Source organism: Vespa mandarinia, chromosome 7 (assembly GCF_050613455.1).
Source record: "Vespa mandarinia isolate Hongniang chromosome 7, ASM5061345v1, whole genome shotgun sequence".
Lineage (NCBI taxonomy): Eukaryota > Metazoa > Arthropoda > Insecta > Hymenoptera > Vespidae > Vespa > Vespa mandarinia.
Window position 1 is genome coordinate 5,785,001 of NC_140816.1, and position 12,500 is coordinate 5,797,500.

Consider the following 12,500-nt stretch of genomic DNA (forward strand, 5'->3'; position numbering starts at 1 on the left):
GTCGCTGTCGCTGTCGCTGTCGCTGTCGTTGCAGTTGCCGTTGTTGTCATTGTTATCGTTTTCGGCGTCGTTGTTTTACAAGCAAGATTTTTTTCCCCCGTGTTAAACACACTTTTCCCATTCGATTTGATCGAACTTGATATTTCAATGGACGCGTGTTCGCCGACGCCGCTCGTCATTCATTTGAATCTAAAACAATCACCAATTGTCATCCATTATTTTCAATAATAATTAAAGACAATGGATAATGTCGATAAAATCGAAAGTGCATATTGATAAAATTATTTATAACCATAAAATTATTGAACGATCCTAACAACAACGATCGTAACAAGTGTTCGTAATGTCAATAGAAACTTTTCGTGTCGATAAGCGATGATGATGATGATAATGACGATGAAAAAGAAAAAAAAAGAAAGAGTGAAAATAAAAAACAAATAAAAAGATTAAGAGAAAAGTTAGGAAAAAAAGAAGTTAGCTAATGTATTTGAAATTCATTAAATATTCTCAACGATCGATACGATATGATCGTCGATAAAACAATCGACATTGGAAATAAATTTAATCTTTATCTTCTAACAATTGGATTGTTTCTTTTTCCTCCTCCGTTTCCTCCTCCTTTTCCTCCTCCACCACCACAACGTCATCCCATCGTACTTCGCGATGTATTAATTTTCTTTTTCTTTCTCTCGAACGAAGAACTTTTTCTCCTTTTCTTTTTCTTCTTTCTTTCTTTCTTTCTTTTTTTAAAAAATTTTTTTTCCCCTCATTATTATCAATCATTAAAATAGATTTTAAATGTAAAGATTAACGATACATCGTTACTTCGTAAGAACAAAGATTGAAACAAAAGTAAAATAATCGTAAAAAGAAAAAAAAAAAAAAAGAAAAAAAAGAAAAATAACGATTAACAAAAATCGTTTGATTTACAAATGAAATGTCATAAAATTGGATTTAATTTTTGAACCTCGTCGAATTTTTTGATCTCGACGAAAATTTTTCTTTCCTTTCTCCTTTTCGTTTCCTTCTTTTCATTTTGCGTCTGTATGTGTGTATGTGTGTGTGTGTGTGTGTGTGTGTGTGTGTGTGTATGCATATGTGTTTATAGATATATGCTTTTTTTTTTATACAAATAAATGCGATATAAAATTTCGACATTTTATATTGCAAAATAAAAAAGATAATTCAATTTAGAAGAAACTAAAGAGGAAAACTAAGAGAAGAAAACTAAAGAAAAGAAAAAAAAAGAAAATAAAAAGAAAAATAATAAAAGGTATATTCTAAGAAACGAAGAAAATATCGAGCACGACTGGTTACTTAAAGTAACCAACAGTAGATAGTAATATAGAGGTAAGTAACTGCCGTTTATTAAGCCGAGGGGTGGTGGCTGGGGCGGGGGAGGTGATAAAAGGTATCTATATTCTACAAAGAGGAAACTTTAGATACCTCGAGGCGGCTGGTGGTCATTCTGATAAAAGTTCCTGCTTACGAGAGTATGAACGTAGCCGTCGGCAGAACTCGACGCTTAAAGATATGATGGAATTGATAAAAGAAGAAAGTGAGAGGCTGAGAGAGAGACTCAAAGAGAGAAAGAGAAAGAGAAACTGAAAGAGAGAGAGAGAGAGAGAGAGAGAGAGAGAGAGAGAGGAGCAACATAAAATTTTTTATATCTTTACGGTTCACAAACACGTAGCCACGTTTCCTTAAGGTCTTCAAAAACTGGACGAGGAAGGACGAATAGATGTAAAAAGAAGAAAGAAGAAAGAAGAAAGAGAAAGAGAAAGAAAAAGAGAGATAGAGAGAGATGGAGAGAAAATTTCTTCTTTCTCTTCTTTTTTTTTTTTTTTTTTCTCCCTAAAGAAACCTTAGATTTTATCGATAATACGTGACTCCGATAAAAATAGAAGAAGAACGTTGCAATCTAGTGACGGTCGGGTTAGATCGCTAGTGTACGTGTGTGTGCATATGTGTCTATAGAAAAAGAGATAGGAAGAGAGTGAGTGAGAGAGAGAGAGAGAGAGAGAGTGAGAAATAGAGTGAGAAAGAGAGAGAGAGAGAGAGAGAGAGAGAGAGAGAGAGAGAGAGAGAGAGAGAGAGAGAGAGAGAGAGGTTAAGGTATTTGCATGCAAATTTTTGCGGGTCAAGTAAATGAAGTCATTAATATACGCATATATACGTATATGCATTTATTTCGGGGTGCTAAACATAGGAAAGGGGACATTGGGGGATGGGAGGAGACGGTCAGAAGGCATGGGTGGAGGTTCGATGGGCGAGAGGAGAGGAGAGTAGATGGTGAGAGGGGGCGGGGGTTTGCACGAAACGGGAGTTAGGTACGTTCACCGTAGTAGACGTACACACGTGCGTACTCACACGCATGACACACGTACAATCGGAACGATATAAATCGGCGTGGTTTTCATCCAGTATCCTGGCGAATGCAACCTCGTCCTCGTGTTCACATTTCGCTCGCATACTGGACAGTATTGACCTTTCGCACGTCGTGATAAAAGGGTGGGATGCGTAATAACGCGTAGAAATGCGTCGCTTCGTTCTATCAAAATTCTATCTATTTTCTCTCTCTCTCTCTCTCTCTCTCTCTCTCTCTCTCTGTCTATCTGTCTGTCTGTCTCTCTCCGATATTTTTTCCTCCTCCATTTTTCATCGCGTTGAGAGTATATGAGAGAGAGAGAGGGAGAGTGAGAGAGAGAGAGAGAGAGAGAGAAAGAGAGAGAAAAAATATGATGAAATTCAACGAGCGTCGTTAAGCGCTCGCGGTACTGAGTTTTCATCGGCAAATAACGCTTTTGTCGTATTCGTTCGCTCTCGTTACGTTATCTCCAGAGAGACTACTTTTATTATTATTCCTTTTTGTTTGTTTTTCTTATTTTTCCTTTTTTTTTTTGTTTTTCGTTTTTTTTTTCGTTGCCTTCCCCCCCCCCTCCCTCCTCCAACCCCGTCCCCTTCACCCTAGAAATCGATTATCTAGAAGAACGAAAGAATTCATAGAGATTAATTATTAGTATCGGCGTATGTGTCTGGTAGAATTTTTTTTCTTTTCTTTTTTTTTCTTTTTTATCTTTTTTCTTTTTTTGTATTCGATTAAAAAGTTCTAAACAACGCAAGAAAGAAAAAGAAATGGATATAATATAAAGTGTATCTTTGACATCTTCGTTCTAACTGAGAGATGGTTTTTTCCCTCTTTTTCTTTCTCTTTGTTTTCCGTGAAAATGATCGTACGAAGAAAAGGATAAAAAAAGAGAAAAAAGAAAGAGGAAAAGTGGAAAGAAGAAGAAGAATAAGAAGAGAGAGAGAGAGAGAGAGAAAAAAGAAAAAACGAAAAGAAAGGATCTACTCCATATAAAATATTTCGTTTGCTTTTATACTTACACCTCTTACTTCAATGCTTTTAGCCCTTCGGGAATTATAAAAAGAAACGTATAGATGTATAGAATATGTTGAAAATAGAAGTTTGTTTATATATATATATATATATACATATCTATGGTAGAAATGACAGGATATATTTTCCTTGTAATATGTAGAATATAGATATATACACACACACATATATATATATATATATATATATATATATATATGTACGTATAAATGTATTTGTCTATTTTCTTTGCATTTGCATTAGAAATCATAAAGTGAGTTAATAGTAAAAGTAATAATCGTAGAAAAATACGTGAAAAAGAGAAAGAAAAGAAAAAAAGGAATACGAGAACATTAAAAAAAAAAAAAAGAAAAAAAAATTTTTTCAGATTCGAAAAAACATCTCTCTCTCTCTCTCTCTCTCTCTCTCTTTCTACCCTCTTTCTCTTTATGCCACTTATATAACTAATTTTTAAAATTTTAATTTCGATTAATCGAAAGTCAACGAAGATAATAATCGCATTGAAATCTGAACGATTTACTTAAATTATAGGTCAGCTTTTTTTCGAAATCCATCACCGTCGGATCGAATCATTTCGTGAAATCGTTTCTCACGGGAGAAAGCGAAGTGTAAACGGTCGAGGTGAAGGCAGCAAATAGAAATTGATTGTTGTAAAGAGCGGTTCGATGCGCACGGTAGAATCGGAGGAGGTGTAATATTAGTAGTAGTAGTAGTAGTAGTAGTAGTAGTAGTAGTAGTAGTAGTAGTAGTAGTAGTAACAGTAGTAATAGTAGTAGTAGTAGACCTGCTGGCTGTCCGAACGTTTCTTAGGACGATCGTGAAAGTGGAAATCACAGACGATTACGTTGGAAATCACGTTGAATCCGTTTCAAAATGGATTCCTTTCTGTCTAGGTGGTGTATCTCTTCTATTCGTCAAAACTGAAAATATTTAATGAAAAAAATTTGATATACGTTTGTGTGCTAAAGGAATACCTTCAAGAAACGAAACGTATATATATATATATATATATATATATATATATATATATTATATCTCATAAATTTTCTTGCCCAATATAAGAAGAGTGTTGCAGATTTTCCTTCTTTCTCTCTCTCTCTCTCTCTTCCTTTTTATATATATATATATATAATATATATGTATATCTGTCTTTCAAGTTGAAACTTTAAATTAGATCGCGTCTGACGTTCTATCTCCTCGTAGAGTGAAGACGAGCGTCTTCGTATTAAGATATTATGCTAACGAGCAACAAAACTTGTCGAGCACGCTCAACGAACAATCGGAAGGCTAATAGCGAAATCCTTGGCTCTGGGCACAACTCTATTTCTCGTAATCGCGAGGGAAACGTGAAAATCGACGGATTACGAATAAAAGGGGAAGAAGGAAGAAGAGAAGGATATGAATAAGGAACTCGTGGAAGCAATCCTTTGAAAATTTACTACGATTAATCGTAACTCCAAAGGAACATACATACATACATACATATATGTATATATATATATATATATAATATATTTCAAATTTAAATCCACACAGATGTATTCATTTAATTAAGAAAACAAATTGTTATTATTATATCGAGAGCATTGCTTTTCCATATATAGGAAAACGAGAGTTATTCTGAGAGAAAAAAATATATCGTAAAAAAACAGCAAAAAAAAAAAACAGCAAAAAAAAAAAAGAAAAAAAAGAAGTCAAACAAATTTAGTGTTCGTCGATTTAATTCGTTAACGATCGATACCGAGTTTTGTTCGACATCACCGAATATCACGATGGGAAAACGAGAAATACTTTTGAATCATTTGTTTTAGATAAAAATCGACGAGATCGAATTTTTCTTTCCTTTTTATTTCTTCTTTTCTTTTTTTTTTTTTTTGTTTTTTTTTTCTTTCCTTTTTACTAAACAATAATTTATACCGATTAAATCTACGTGAAATATCGATGACGATCTATATTAATGTGTCACTAATGGCAGTAATAAATTAGAATTTCGTTCTATATAATCGTCCAAAGTTAGTAGTCGAAGGGAATTTCTCTAGATGGCCGACTAAATTCATGATTCTAACTACTTGTCTTTCAACTGATAACTCTAAGAGATTATCTCTTCGATATCGTTCATTCTAACATTTATGGAAATGATTAATAAGGATCGGCAAATGATAATAATTGTGATCTTTCATTGTATTAATTGTCTTAGAATTGATTAGAATATAGATAGAAATATATATGTGCCTTTCCCTTCTTCCACCCCTCCCCTCCCACCATTGTCATCCGCCCTCCCGCTTTTTTCTCCTCTATTCTTTTTTTCTTTTTTTTTTTTTCTTTTCTTTTTTTTTTTTTATTTTATTAAAGTGAGACGAGTTGTGTTTGATTAAAATTTCATTCAATACACTATTATCAAATATCTACGGGAGGAGATTTAAACGTTGTGACAAATCAAAATATTTCATACACATTCTCGATTTTACTTTTTACGACATATTTACGATTTATTGACACAGGTAATGATTTCAATCGAGATTATTAAATTGTAGAATTGAAAAGCAATATTATTTTTGCTTTTGGAACAAATAATCGAATTATTTTATGACAATAAAGTAATTTTTATTTCGTTTTTTTTTCTTTTTTCCTTTTCACTCGCGTGATCTATAACTCAAAAATAAACTCGAGAAACGGGGCCGGTATTATCGATTTAATAAAAAAATATCTGTCGTAAAATATTTCTGAGTATAACGAAAGTGGATTTTCCATTTGCACGGATGAAACGACGGATCGAAAAAATATGGAAGCCTTTTGGAAATGAGAGGATCCAGAGGGGTATGGAAGTTAGTTTTTGGTATTCCCATCGCGAAAGTTTTATGGGAGACGATAAATTTGCCAATGGCGTAAGAGAGAGAGAGAGAGAGAGAGAGAGAGAGAGAGAGAAAGATGAGGAAGGAGAAGAAGGAAAATCATGGAGTCGAGAGCCTTTGGCGGTAGCCAGAAATCGATGTCGAGGTAAACTTGATGGATATAGATAGCGCGTCGGTACGAAACGCGTTTTTCTTCGTTGAAGAAAAAAAAAAAGGAAGTTGACAAGAAGAAAACAAAAAAAAGAAGAAGAAAAAAAATGAAGTAAAAAAAATATACAACGACGACGAAGATGACGAAGAATAAGAATAATAAAATGAAGAAGAAGAATAATAAGAAGAGGAAGAAGAAAAAAAAATGAAGTAAAAAAAAAAGACAACGACGACGACGACGAAGAATAAGAATAAGAATAAGAATAAGAATAATAAGATGAAGAATAAGAATAAGAAGAAGAATATGAAGAAGAGGAAGAAGAAAAAAAATGAAGTAAAAAAAAAGACAACGACGACGACGACGAAGACGAAGAATAAGAATAAGAATAAGAATAAGAATAAGAATAAGAAAAAAATAAAGTAAAAAAAGACAACGACGACGAAGAATAAGAGTAAGAATAAGAATAAAAATAGTAAGATGAAGAATAAGAAGAAGAAGAAGAAGAGGAAGAAGAAAAAAATGAAGTAAAAAAAAGACGACGATGAAGAATAAGAATAAGAATAAGAATAATAAGAAGAAGAAGAATGAGTAAAAGTAGAAGAAAAAGAATAAGTAGAAGATACGAGGAAGAGTAGGTTGGTAGGTATAGAAGAAAAGGTCAAAAGTTTGTTAGAACAAGCTGCAGACGAGAATAGGATTTTAGACTTTAACACCATGGACCTGCCTAGCCGTTCTGTTATGCTCAAGTTGTGAAGAAAATGGCAGAAGTACTTGCAAGCCCTTCTGCTTGCTCGTACTCTACTCCATTCTTCTTCTTATCACGAGTCCCAAGATCTCAACGTGAAATTTTCTTTCTTCGTTTGGTTCTCTTTTGAGAGTTCGAAAAATACCTACTTACTTATTTTTCTTTTATCCTTCTATTTCCATTTCTTTTCTTTCTTAAGACTACCCATAATAAACGTTTCATCGTTGTTGTATACACACACACATATATATATATATATATATATATATGCATACATACTGTATGTGTGTGTTTCTGTATCATATACATATATCATAATACCCATACAAAACAAACCTCGTACAATATTATATTTTTCCATGAGGGAGGAAAATTTAATTTTCATCTATTACGTAACGAGACCATTTTGATAACGCATTTACGTATTTAATCAAATATAAGATCGTAATACGAATAGCATAAATAAGCGTGCTTAAGAAATTATTTCATTTTGTATCCTCAATAAAAATAAAAATTCTCAAACGTCACATGAGAAAATACGATTATGAAATTGAATCGATCATTTCTTTGATAAAGAAAAATGGCGACTTTTTTCTCTTTTTTTTTTTCTTCTTTCTTTTTTCTTTTTTTTAATTTCAATTTGATCAACTTCAACGGTAAACAACCTTGAGGTCACATTTCTCACAAAAGGTGTTGGTTAACGCGTAAAAGAAGACACGACGGCTTGTCTTTCCCGGGGGGTGATTTTAAAGCTGACGCTATATACATATACCTACGTCGAAATGGCGACTATAAAAAAAAGAGAGAGAGAGAGAGAGAGAGAAGCTTGTTGTTTTCTTTCACGAATGTTTTCTACACTTTATTTTCATTCTCACGTCCCACACAACGATTGTCTCTTTCTTCTTATTCTCTCGTCTTTCTCTCTTTCTTCCATTTGACCTCTTCTCTCTCTCTCTCTCTTCTTCTTTTACTCGTTCCAAGCTTAATTAAGCGAACGCGTAGTTACGTTCGAACTTTTCTGTCCTTTCTTCTTTTTCCTCTTCTTTTCTTTACCCTTACGAGTACGTACTTATGAAGCGAAACGCAAAGTCTTCGTTTCTCTCGAAGGAGAAAAGTAATTCTTTGGAGTAGAAAGTACACCGGCCCACCTCAACTCAACCCAACCCAACTCAACCCAACCCAACCCAACGCAACTCAACTCAACCCGACTCAACTCAACTCAACTCAACCCACCTCACCTTACTACCCACCTCACCCTATCCTCACGAGGGTCGCTTTGTCGGCTTTTCTCATTCGAAGGGTAAGTTGCTTTATTTGACGATAGAAAGAGAAGGAGGAGAATGAGGAGGTGGTAGGAGGAAAAGGGGAAATAGGTAGGAGGAGGAAAAGAAGAAGGAGGTGATAGAGGAAGTAATGGTGGAATAGACGTTCGACCTCAACGAATGTACGTTTACCTTAACTCCAACAAACTTTCAGTCATAAGTTATTAAATAATTCTCCTTGTTGAAGTCAAAAGAGTAGGAAGAGGAGGAGGAAGAGAGAAAGAAGGAAAAAAAGGAAGGAAAGAAGAGAAGAAGAAGAAGAAGAAGAAGAAGAAAAAAAGATGGTGAATCCTTTCCCCAGCCCCACCGTTGTTTCTTTCTTTCTTTTTTCCCCCGCTCATTCTACTTTCAATTTTCTTTTTTTTTTCCACCTTCCTTCTCTCTTTCCTCCTTTTCTTTTTTTTGTACCCCCTTTAATATTTTTTTCCGCGACAAAGGAAATTATCTATACGTCGAGCTTTTTGAAACTCGACGTTCTTTACTAATAAACAGGACGACATTTTACCGGCGTTTCGTTCTCATTAAGGTACACGTTAACACATTTTCTTTTTAATTTAATATCGTAAAAATTTAATATTATGCGCAAAGAAATAAAAGAGAGACAGAGAGAGATAGAGAGAGAGAGAGAGAGAGAGAGAGAGAGAGAGAGAAAACGAGAAAGATAGACTAGTAGTGTCGTTGTTACCACAGCAAAAGTTTCTTTTTTTATTTTTAATGTCCACAGGTTGAATATAATTTTCTTCTTCTCTCTTTCTCTCTCTCTCTCTCTCTCTCTTTCTCTTTAACACACAAAATTAACACATATATTAACACGTACGTAGAACAACACATTTACAATATTATATTTTCACTGGGCAATGCTATATGCTATCCAAAAAAGCGCTCGATTTCATCGCGGTATCGCGGATAGCTAACACGAACAATTACCTGTGTATCTAAATAATAATACACGTATGTACGTGCGTATATGTAAGTGCGTATATGTAAGTATGTATGTACGTACATATACGTAATTTCAAAATAAAACCTAGCGTTTATCCAGGTTCAGTCGTATAAGTGGAAAATTTATAACATTAGCGGTGGACATCATCGTCGAAAACTACCACAGATACCATTCAATGATCGTTAATTCATGCTTTTGTATTTGTAACAGCTATACATGTTATTTGCATCGTATAATATCGTACAAATTTTAAGAGGTTATTGAACTATGAATATATATATATATATATATATATATATATATATATATATATATATTCTTTTTTCATACGTTTGCTTGTCTCTCTCTTTTTTTCTTCTTTTTTCTTTTTTTCTATTTTTTTCCCTTCCACTTCCCTCTCTCTATTCTCTCGTTACTCCGGTTATTGCACTCCTTTTTCTATTTTTTTCTTTTTTTTTTGCTTCCTCCACTCGTAACGAGTGCGAAGCAAAAAGAAAAAGAAAAAAAAAAAATTATCAGATTTATTTATTATTAGATATTCTCTCTCAATGTCATCGTCACGAAACAATGTCACACTTTTTATCACGGTAAATACGAAATATAAATTTTATTTTTAATACATGTATACGTATATATACATATATATATATATATATATAGGATTAGCTCGCTTGGTTTATCTTTCAAATCGAAGTCACTTAATATCGTATGCGTGTTGTTTCGTCAATGAAAACCAAAAAAAGAAAAAAAAAGAAAAAAAAGAAGAAGAAAAAAAAAGGAGAAGAAAAAAAAGAAAATGAAAAATAAACAAACAAGTAAATAAATAAATGGGAAACGAACGAACGAACGAACGAACGAAAAAAAAGAGAAAGAAAACAAAAAGAAAAAAAAAAAAACAGAAAAGAAAAGAAAAGAGAAAAAAAAAAAGAAGGAGAAAAAGAGAAAAATTGCACAAAACGTTATCGGATTATTTTCAAGGTCTCATTTATACAGTTTATATCCCATTTAGCAATTTTCACGAAAGAAATAAAATTCGAGCTAGATACCTCGTTTGGAATCACTCGAGCACACGCGAAAAAAGTAAGAAAGTAGGTAATCCACGTAAGAGGCCATTAAAGGTGAATAAAGTGAGAGAGGCAAGATAGAAAAAAAAAATAAAGGATAGAGGGAGATAGAAGATAGTATCGTCGTCGTGTGAGTTTCACGATAAAACGATCTTCACTACGCTCGATCGTCAGACTATATATATATATATATATATATATATATATATATATATATATATATATATACATATACACACACACACACACACACATATATATATCTTTCTAGTCGACCTTTAAGATATCCTCGCGAACTATATAATCCGTGTTCAACGAAACGGCGTTATACCAAATTCCATTCGTCATGGAAAAAAAGAGAGAGAGAGAGAGAGAGAGAGAGAGAGAGAAAGAGAGTGAAAGAAAATTCTCATAACTCAAGAAATATCTGCGATTCGTGAGAGCTTTCTGAATGCAAATACTTGACGATTCTCGAATTCCAACTTTTTAATACTACAATGCAAAATTTAGGAGTGACCCTTTAAATTAGAACGAACGATAACGGCGTGCGCATTTATTATTAAGGATACCATTTATTACTTTAGTCGAACTCAAGGACTTTGGCGTTGGAGATTTATCAATGATTTATTATTCCCACGTATGATCTTACTACTGTCCGCATATCAAAACTCGAATTTATTTATTAGACCTATATATAAATCGTTATATTAGAAAGGCAAAGTTTCGTAATATTTTTTTCTTCTCTCGCGTTCGCGTTTAATCGCTCACGACTCAATTGTACGATTTCAATGAAATTTATCTTTTTTTCTTCCTTCAAATTAACGCGATCTGTCGAAATTCATTTTGAACAAATTAGCAAATAGATATCTTAAAAAAAAAAAAAAAAAAAAAAAGAAAAAAAAAAAAAGAAAAAAAATGGAGAACAAAAAAAGAAAAGAAAGAAAAAAAAGAGAGAAGAAAGAGAGAAAGGATCACAGGAGGTACAACTTTATTTTTTATCTTTGCCTTTATCTTTTTTCGTTTCTTCTTTTCTTCTTCAATGAAAAAAAAAAAAAAAAAAAAAAAAAAACTAAAACGACAAACGAACAATTCACTCGTACCCTTTTTATTTACCACGAAAAAAATTAACGCATTTTGCGTACATATATTATTTATACGAACGTATACGATGAACGTTCACTTTCTCGAGTTTGTTATCCAAGGCCATTGTTGTATGAAAAAAGAAGATGCAAAAAAGAAAAAAGGTTCGGTGGGAGGGGAGGGAAAAAAAAAGAGATACAAGGTCCCTCCGAAGGATTTTTATTCGGGCACGTGTTTATATTGAGGGTGGGAGGGAGGGAGGGGGAGGGGCGGGGAAAGAAAAAGAAAAAGAAAAAGAAAGGAAATAGACAAAAGAGGAAGAATAATGCAAGGAGAGAATATTCTTGAAATTGTGTAACGCGAAAAGAGTACAAAGGGCTATGACTTAGGAAATAGAAGAACGGCTATGTTAGTCAGACAGACACTGTTGCTTGCCGGTAATATCTACCTACCCTACCCTATCTACCACCTACTTACTTACCTACCTACCTACCTACCTACCTACCTACCTACCTACCTACCATTTTGCCTTTTACATTTACTTTTGCTGCTTTTACCGGTGCGGCAAATGCGGTCGAGTACCGCAAAGTGTTTTTATTTTTCAACTGACAGGAATATGTAGGCCGTTCTTTTTAATTCACGAGCTTGTTTCTTTCTCACTTATTCACTCATTCTCTCTCTCTCTCTCTCTCTCTCTCTCTCTCTCTCTCTCTCTCCCTACACTTCTGTCCTTTTCTATCACGTCTTCTTCTTCATTATCTTCTTGTTTTTCTTCTTCTTCTTCTTGGTCATTCGTAAAAAGAAAGAAAAGAAAAAAAAAAGAAAAACGAAAAATATTTCAAGTACCCTTTGGATAATTTTTTCGCGAGATTAAGAGAGCAAGCATCCCAGTGAATTTTTAAGACGAATACGATATTTCGTCGAGTGTACCGTACTAAATTTA

General features: G+C 33.4%; 2 protein-coding genes across 6 annotated transcripts in view; one reads left to right on the top strand and one right to left on the bottom strand.

Moving 5' to 3' along the window:
* The window catches only part of jeb (low-density lipoprotein receptor domain-containing jelly belly protein), a 126,282-nt gene that overhangs the window by 87,446 nt on the left and 26,336 nt on the right, over window positions 1-12,500 (bottom strand). For 2 of the 4 annotated variants that reach the window (XM_085658432.1, XM_085658431.1), the window contains exon 2: window positions 1-189. This exon is cut by the window's left edge and continues 21 nt beyond it. The exons of the other annotated variants lie outside the window; for them this stretch is intronic. The gene's annotated coding sequence lies outside the window, so the exon portion shown is untranslated. The remainder of the gene's footprint in view (window positions 190-12,500) is intronic. 4 annotated transcript variants of the gene reach the window in all.
* The window catches only part of AChE-2 (acetylcholinesterase 2), a 205,901-nt gene that overhangs the window by 44,152 nt on the left and 149,249 nt on the right, over window positions 1-12,500 (top strand). The window lies entirely within an intron of this gene.